At 51.5% G+C, this 9,416-nt stretch overlaps 1 long non-coding RNA gene across 2 annotated transcripts in view; it reads left to right on the forward strand.

The window, feature by feature from the left end:
• The window catches only part of LOC144812985 (uncharacterized), a 156,368-nt gene extending 149,532 nt beyond the window's left edge, over positions 1–6,836 (forward strand). For both annotated transcript variants that reach the window (XR_013606915.1, XR_013606914.1), the window contains one exon: positions 6,616–6,836. This is a non-coding gene — a long non-coding RNA (uncharacterized LOC144812985). The remainder of the gene's footprint in view (positions 1–6,615) is intronic.
• Positions 6,837–9,416: the final 2,580 nt, after the last annotated feature.

The raw sequence follows: 9,416 nt of genomic DNA on the forward strand, positions 1-9,416 counted from the left end.
CCCAGACATTCGCTTGCGAAGTGATTGCTCATATTGCATTTCCTGCATGTCTGACCATGTGTGTGAGAATTCAAGTCCGCATCTGTAGCAGGTCTTCTCTTGTTGTTTCCTTGTTGACTGCTCATTGTTCCCTTTCTTCCAGGTGTTCGTGCGGCTGCTCCCAACCATGCGGTTTGCTTGTTGTATTCGCCGTTTCTTGCCCCGCTCCATCTGCTTTGCTTGTGCCATCGCCCTCGCTTCGGCCCTCGCCAACGATAGAATTTTCTCCAGCGAGGTTAGTTCTTTCAGAATTCGTGCGCGGAATTCCGTGTCACGACATCCCTCGGTGTTGCGCAGGCAAATTGCTTGTTCATTGTCAAACTTGTCAAATTCCCAGTGTGTTACCAGCTTGCGTAGCCGTGTCGCAAAGTCATCAAGGGATTCGTCTATGTGCTGAAAAGCAATTGTGAAAGTGTATCTCTCAAAATCAATGTTTCTTTATGGATCAAACCTGTCTGAGAGGCACTTTATTAGCCCTTTGTATGTCGTCGTTTCTTCATCCGGGAGTGTCACTAGTACTTCGTCTACTTCATCGCCTACAAGGTTTAGAAACTGATCCATTTGCTTGGCGTCTGTTACATCCGTGGCGCGCATGTAACGTTCAAACTTGCGAATCTATCGCTCTTATCTGATCCCTACTTGTGGCTCAGATAAGTTGAAATGGAGGGGGTCTGCGGTATTGAGCTCTCTGCTTCTCACTCCTTTGTTCAGTCATTTTGGGGGCTGTGGCGCCTCTTTCTCACTTTATTATCTTCTTTCGTCTTTGTTTGTTTGATTTCCACTACTTCCTGTGGTTTCACTGGCTTCTTTTGAGCTCTTTTCTCTTGTTCTGTGTGCTGTCTCTCTGTGTTCCTGTTATTTGCGCTTAATTCTATTCATGCCCTTGTTTCTTCCTCATCATCTCTGTCTTTGTCACTTCTATTTCTTTTTCTTCGCTTTATTTCACGTACTTGGCCTTTCTTGCCCTTTTCTTTTCTTATTTTCCTTTGTGTTCTTCTATTTTCCTGACCTCAAATTGGCGTCCGGTATTCTCTTGCTTCTTATTGGCCGCTGTGCCTGATTCTAAAATTGCCGCCGCTATTCTCGCGAGATCTCGCGCGTGACTTCCGAAGTTTCTCGCGCTTCTTTTCAAGACGCTTTTCAGGGAAGCTTCTTACCGACCCCGGCAAGATGATTATGCTCTGTCTTCCTTCACTGGGCCTGTTGCGGCCGGGGTGGGCTCCTGTGCCATCATTCTGCTTGGCCACACAGACCAGGGTGGGCTCCTGGCTCCGTATTTTGGTACTGCTGGGCACCGGCCACACGCTTGATTTTGCTCCCCCACCTTCGTCGCCAGTTGTCGTGTCGGCAGACTTGAAGCACGAAAGGAGTCGGTAACTGTTATCAGGTATGTTTATACTCTTTATTACAGCGTGCTTCCCCACGTCTTGCCCCGTCCCCAGTTCCTGTGCGTCTGCCCCCTTTTCATCCCTTGACCGTAACTGGTGTCCGGTTCCTTGTCCCCTCCCACCAGTCGTTGTTCAGGGTCCTAGTGCCCTGTGTGCAGGTTACGACACCTTAATTACACGGCCGCGCCTTCAAAGTTGCAGTGCTTGAAATAGCCGCTAGGCGGACTGTTCCATTTTGCTGCTCCCACAGCGCATCTCTTCAAAACGAGGAGACTGCGCTGTGTCAGTTTGCGCTGACGGAGGCTTTTCCACCGCTGTGCCACGAATGCCCGCTTATCAGGTCTGTATCTCCTGCATTGAAAAAAAAAAAAATGAATGTGTGTCCTCATGTAATGTAACTGGTGCTATGTAAAGCGCTCTGATACCCGATTCGGTTCGGGTCTAGTTCGCGCTATATAAAAACTCTGCAAAAAAAAAATGATTAAAAAATGCTGATTGTTCACGCCCGGCAGGGGTCTGTATTGCAGTGGTTGTTGCATTAACGCCTGCGGGCGAATAACTTGCACATTACTACTTGTTCTTTTCTTGGTACCGAGCGCGCACATTAAGTGGCAATTTTGACCCTTTTCTGCGCACATTGGGACAGCGGAGCCCGGTCAGGTTTCCTGAGGGCTGAGATATTATATTTTATATATACTGTCTTTGCGTAGGGTGGTGCAAACCATATCGAAGTCCTTAGGTCTGACCAAGTTATCGTTTCTGGAAGCCCCAGATGTTTAATTTAACCCTTTGCAGCGTAGTTGCGCTTGAATCCTTTAAACCCTTTTGGTAGGCCACAAATCTTTTCTGAGTGTCCATAGTTGCAAGCTTGTTCTGCGCTTCCTAGGATAATGGAGGCACAAGAGTGTGTGTATGAGGTGAAGAGTCCCAGTCGTACTTACAGTGGGATGATTCGTTTTTTGAGGCAGTTGATTCCTCCGTATATAGGGTGGTCCATGGGGTGGTTGGTCCCATGGAGCAGCACCTGTCAGATAGAATTGTACAGAAGTGTGCGAGTTTGGCCCAGTCACACACTGGCTCTCCTGCGCCCCCTCCTCCTTTCCCTGCGGGCGAAGAAGCCCCTCCGCCTAAGAAGAAGTGCACAGATGGGGTCAACAAGGGTGCTTTTGCACGTCTGAAGTATGCTTTTCTGGTGCAAGGGACTCCTTCCCTCCCCCTCCAAGTCCCTTGAGGTCCCCAAAGACCCCTGGGACTCCTGACCCTGTGTCTCCTGACCCTGACGTGGGGTCCCCAAATGACTCAGAGGATGACGCAGGGCGTTCACGGCCTTGGTGGCCTGTAATTACCTCCCCCTCGACAGCAGGGGATGATTCCGGCATGTTCGACCCAGATGATATTGTGCATCCTCGGTCCGCGGCTTGGACCCCTGGAGAGAAGGTGGCGAAGTTTGTTGTGGGTCGTCTCAGCAAACCTCTTGAGAAGGAGGCCAGGGGCTGCCTCAAGCCGGAGTGCCTGAGGCCCACTTTAGACGACAAGGTGGCCGGTACGCCAGAGCTAGGCTCTAAGATGGCCAAGTTTCGGGCAAAATATATGAAGGACCCACGCAAAGGCATCGATAGATCATGGCATTCTTGTCAGGATAAGCTCCATGATGCCATTGGCCTAATGACAAAGATTTTAGATATGGCAGAGGGGGCCACAGTGCCTGGCTTCGTTATTTCTCCAGAGGTGCTTTCCAACTGGGCCCAGCGGGCCATCATTCTCATTCGCAACACGAATTGTGCGCTGTCAACGGAGCATCGCTGCTCTTTGTTGATCAAGCTTGAACCAAAGCTCAGGGACCTGGCCTCCTCAGAGGCAGGTGCAGTTTCCCAGGGGGGCCTTTTTGGAAATCCTTTTGTTAAGAAGCTCGGTAAGTTTGTAGTGACCCTTACCTCGCTGGATAAGGCGCAGTCAAGCACTAAGCTAGTGTTTAACCAGCGGATTTTCCAAGGAGCCGGCTAAGGCAGGGGCCGTTCGTCCGGCCTTGGCTTACAGCAGAATCATCCCAATGGATAAGGCTTCGGGCGCGGTCAGTACAATATCAGCGCCAACTACAACAACTTCTACCCCAACCGTGGTCAGTGTTTCAGGGGCCGAGGATGCCTCAAGAATAGTTCTGGAGGCGGAAATTCAACCGATAAGTGCTATATCGTCTTCTTCGGTCCTCATTGGGGGTCAGTTAGAAGGCTTCCTGGACGCTTGGCGGTCCATGAACTTGGACGCCTGGGTTCTTCAAGCCGTGCAGGGTTTCCATATGGAGTTTTGTAACCAGCCTTGACAAGAGATCCAGCCTCATCCCATTTGCTTCAAGGCCCGTGATGCTGAACTGATCAACGAGGAGGTCGCGGTGCATCTACACAAAGGGGCCATCTGCTGGTCGGTTCTGCATCACAACAGTTTCCTGAGCAACATATTTCTTGTGGACAAGCCCAACGGGGGGCGGCGTCCAGTCATCAATCTTAAGGATTTCAATGGATGGGTGGTTTACCGCCACTTCAAAATGGAGGAGATTCATCTCCTTTGGGACGTCCTTCTACCGTCGGACTGGATGGTTTGTTTGGATTTGAAGGGCGCTTATCTGGTGGTTCCAATTCATCCTCCCCATCTGCGGTTTCTCCAGCTCCATTGGAGGTCTTTGGTATTCGAATTCACCTCCCTTCCGTTCGGTCTGTCCTCAAGGTGCTCTATCTGGTGGTGGAATTCCTCTGAGGACTGGGCATTCGGATGTTTTTTTACTTGGACGGCATTTTCCTCATGGATCAGTGTCCCAGGACCTTGAGCTCCCAGCTTCACCAGACTGTGAACCTTTTCCAGGGCCTGGGTTTTGTCATCAATGAGGTAAAGTCAGTCCTCATTCCCTCTCAGAAAGTGTTTTTTCTGGGTTTCGTTGTGGATTCAATCCAGGCTTCTTTAAGGCTTCTGTCCCAGAGGATGGCCAAAACCTGCCACGAGTTATGCCAGACTATGGCCAGGTCACGTAGTCTTAAAGGCAGATTGCCCGGCTGGTGGAACTCCTGTCCTCCTCCATCCAAGCAATCTTCCCAGTCCCACTGCATTATCGGGCGTTGCAGCATCTAAAGGATTATCATTTGCGACAAGAGCAAACTTATGCCCAGGCAGTCACGCACACTTCGGAAGTGAGGGAGGAAATAGCGTGGTGGCTGAGTCACATGGAGGCTTGGAATGGGCGGATGAATTGGCTCCGTTCCAGACCTCATCATAAAGTCGGACGGCAGCAGATCGGGCTGGGGCTCTTGGTGTGGGGAATCTCCACCGGCAGAGTTTGGTCATTAGACAAGCAAGCCCTGCATATCAATTGCCTGGAATTCCTAGCAGGGTCTTTCACTGTCTGTTGTTGGACCAAGGACAAGGTTCAATCTTGTGTGCTCCTCAAGATGGACAACATATCCGCGGTACGCTATGTTAACCACCTGGGGGGGTCCACCATCCCGAGCTCTAACAAACCTGGCAAAGGATTTTTGGGATTTTTGCCTAGCCAATCAGGTCTCAGTGACAGCAGACTATCTCCTGGGCCAGGCAAACAGGTTGCAGATTGGCACTCGAGACACCTGCACGACTCCAGCCTCTGGAAGTTAGACCCACAAGTCTTCCAGTGGCTGGCGGTACACCAGGGCCCTTTCCCGGCGGACCTCTTTGCATCGTGCCTCGACCATCAAGTAACGCGCTTCTTCAGCTGGAGGCCGGATCCGCTTGCCGCGGCCACAGATGCTTTCCTCCAGGATTGGAGTCTGGAGAACAGTTATGCTGTTCTCCCATTCTCGATGATCACGAGAGCGGCGGCCCAGATCTGCCGACAGGAGGCAGAGGTGGTGATGGCGACTCCGTTTTGGAGGTCTCAGGTCTGGTTTCCTATTCCACTGGAACTTTCTTGGGATTCTCCAATCCGAATACCCCGGTTTCCTTATCTTCTTCTGAACCCGTATTGGATGCCGCACTACCTCTCAGCTCAGGGTTCCCTGCAGTTGATGGCCTGGCGACTTTCAGGCAACGCTGGCCGCTCCCAAGCCTATCGTGACCAGCTGAACACCTTTTTTCCAAGGCGTGGGCTGACAGTACCACTAAACATTACCGGTCCGCTTGGACTAGATGGTTTCGTTGGTTTCTTCGGAGGCACTTGGATCCTGTGACAGCAGACATTGTTCAGATCTTGAATTTCTTGGCTGATCTGGCTACAGAAGGCTTGGCATACCGTTCTATTGATGCCATGAGATCGGTGAATTCTGCAGGCTATGTCCCGGTGGATGGGGTTCCCGTGGGGGCAACCCTTTAGTTTGCAGATTGCTGAGGGGCATTCGCCTCTCTTTGCCCCCAGAGCCGCCGTATTCTACGGTATGGGACATCAATCTGGTTTTGAATTTGTTTTTCCTGGCAGACGAATAAATATCTGTTGTTAAAGGAACTCTCAGCCAAGCTGGCTATGCTGTTCTGCCTGATCTCCAGTAGGAGTGTTTCGGATGTCAGAGCCTTTGACATTTCTGCAAGAGTTTTTTCCCAGGATGGAGTTACCATCCATTCACGATAGGGCGCCGCACCAAGTCGCTCTCCCCAGCATTTCCAGACGCTCCCAAGTTGTGTGTTGTGTGTTGTCTCAAGGCGTATGAAAACTTGACTCAAGAGTTTTGTCCTCCAGGTGAACGCCAGTTACTTATTGCCATAAAGAAGCCTCATAGGGCTGTCTCCTCCCTCACTTTAGCCAGGTCGGTTTGTTGGGTCATGCAAGAGGCAGGCATTGACACGAAGCAGTTTGGATCCCACTCGGCACATGGGGCCATGGCCTCGAAAGCTTTCTCTTTGGGGGCTCATCTAGAGGACTTCATGAGGCTTTATTTCAAACCATAGTGGAGGTCACTCAGTTGGTGGTAAGTAAGCTTTAAACTAGCATAATCCGAAGCTTCCGGTCCTGACATAGAATAGAAATCTGCCTAGCTACGTAACAGTATGTTTCAATTTTATTAAGGACACGGACGCGAGGATTATCCCACCTGGAGCACCTTTGGTGCACACCCTCTCCGTATGGTGGTAAGTAAATTGTTCATAAGTTTATTGGTCGTTTGTTGGAGATAAACTGTTGATATAGCTACATCAAGTTCTTTTCGGTGCCTTAGCCTGTTTTTATTTTTGCTAGGAAATGACGGGTCGAACAGGACCAGGGATGATGATCTAGACGTACTTCGCGCGAAGAAAGAGGAGGAGTTGCCATAATGGAATGGTACTGGACGCTGTGCAAGGACTATTACGTGGAATCTCCCCATGGTTCATGGGAGTTGTTGTTTTTTGTCTCAAAAGGTTCTCTTTTGGCTGCTATGAAGTGTGTTAAAGAATGAAGCAAAGAGAGAATTAGCATAATCCTCGCCTCTGTGTCCTTAATAGAATTGAAACTTACCATTACATAGCTAGGCACATTTCTATTCTACCAGCCTGCGAGCATGACCAGAAGGCCTGATGAAATTCACATGGATTCCCTGAAATGCAGGTTAGGCGATGGCTCTTGTCACCAGGCCACCCAAAGCACCATGGGAATCATTAGGATTACCTTGACTAGGGTATGCAAGAATCCCCTGACAAGAGAGAAATCTTTGGGCTTCTCTATCCGATACAGTGCTCATGCAAGGTACTGGCAAAGCAATTCCATGGATTCACATTTTAGTGAGGTGGTGAGCATATCCTTCCTTCCCATACCGCCCGTCCGTGACCTGACCGCGACCAGTGCCAGGATCCCTGGATCCACGACCTTCCACCACTATGAGGACAACACCCTCTTCACACTCAACTCCGGAAGACACAGAGACTGCCAACAGGCCTCGCCAACCTTGACCCACGGCCAGTTCACCTGCCTCTACTGCCGTCAGACCTTCACCACCACCCCGGCCTCCAACACCGTTGACGCCAACATACACAACATCCTAAGATGCATCCTCCTCAACGTGCGTTCCATACACAAACACAACATGGAAATCTAGAACTTGCTGGACTCCCTCTCGCCCGACATCGCCGTCTTCACAGAGACCTGGACCAACGCCGCTTCCGCCCCTGACATCAACATCGCCATCCCGGATGGATACAAAATCCAGAGGATGGACTGCCCCAACCGCCTGGGGGGGGGCTCACAATCGCACACAAGAGTGCCCTCTGCCTCACCACCTCCAGCTAAACCTTCCCCTGGGCCGAACACCTTCACTTCCAGATCCAGACCAGCCCTAACACCACACTCGGAGGAACTCTTGTCCACAGACCCCCGGCCCCCGGACACCCTTCGCCACCACCATCATAGACTTCATCGCACCCCACGCCATTGCATCAATGAACTACATACTCATCTGAGATTTTAACTACCACCTCGACAACCCCAGCGACCCCAACTCCACCATCCTCCGGGACAACCTCTCCAGCATCGTACTCAACCAACTCGTCACTGCACACATGCACAGAGCAGGACACACCCTCGACCCCATCTTCGTGGCAGGTAGCCACACAACGCACCCACCATGGCGCGACCACCACTGCGTCCATTTCACCGTCAACAAACCCAGGGCACCAAAACCACCCTCCTGCCCTCCACGAAGGAACTGGAGCAAGGTTACCATCAAGCAACTGAACTTAGCCATCACCCTAGACACACCCACCTGGACATCCGAAGCAAACATAGCAGCCACAGGACTCCACACTTGGATCTCCAGCTGCACTGACAAGCTTGCCCCGCTATGCAAGCCCGTTAAACAGCGGTCCAGGAAAGCAAACTGGTTCACCACTAATCTCCAAGAAGTCAGGGGCACCTGCAGACATCTGGAAAAGAACTGGAGGAACACCAAGACTACCGATAATTACTCCACCTACAAGCATGCCATCACGGACTACCACAACTAAATCAGAAAAACCAAAAGGAAATTCATCCAAAATAAAATTCTAGCCAACTCTGCCAACTCCAAGGAACTCTTCAGTGTCATTTGGGATTTCACAAACCCACGCAGTGAAGCCACAGACATCACCCCATCCCAAGACCTCTGCGAAAAGCTTGGAACCTACTTCCACCTCAAGATCAGGACACTCTACGACAACTTTGTCGACTACCCACAAGACGCTGCAGCCGCCCCCCACCCCCCAGAGACGCCAGCCAGCCTACCATCTCCAACTGGACACCAATCACGATCAAGGACACCGCCACAACCATGAAAGGCATCCACTCGGGGGCCCCCACTGACCCCTGCCCCCGCACATCTACCACAGGGCGGCGGACGCCATCGCACCCGAACTACAGCGGACCTTCAACGCCACCTTCACAACAGGCACCTACCCTGACGACTGGAAGCATGCAGAAGTCATAACCCTGCTCAAGAAGTCCACGGCCAGCCCCACCGACCTCAAGAACTACCGGCCCATCTCGCTCCTCCCCTTCGCAGACAAGGTGGCAGAAAAAGCAGTCATCAGGGAACTGACACGATTAATCGAAGAGAATGCTGTCCTCGACTCATCCCAATCCGGATTCCGAAGCAACCACAGCACCATGATGGCCCTACTCAGATCACATCCGCATCCTCCTGGATCAAGGCCACTCCGCAACCCTCATCCTCCTCGACCTATCCGCAGCTTTCGACACCGTCTCAGACTGCATACTTACCGACAGACTACACGGCACCGGCATACAAGGAACTGCCCTGAACTGGATCCAATTGTTCCTCACCGGAAGAAGCCAAAGAATCAGACTACCACCCTTCCTCTCCGCCCCACTGAAATCACCTGCGGAGTCCCACAGGGGTCATCACTGAGCCTGACCCGGACCCTTTTCAACATCTACATGGCCCCCCACGAGCCATTGTCAGACGCCATCGTTTCCTACTCAATTGACACCCAGCTCATCCTATCCCTCACCAGGGACACCGCCACCGCAAAACATACTTCCAGAGAGCAATGCAAGACGTCGCAGTCTGG

This window comes from Lissotriton helveticus, chromosome 1_1 (assembly GCF_964261635.1).
Source record: "Lissotriton helveticus chromosome 1_1, aLisHel1.1, whole genome shotgun sequence".
NCBI classification, from domain to species: Eukaryota; Metazoa; Chordata; class Amphibia; order Caudata; family Salamandridae; genus Lissotriton; species Lissotriton helveticus.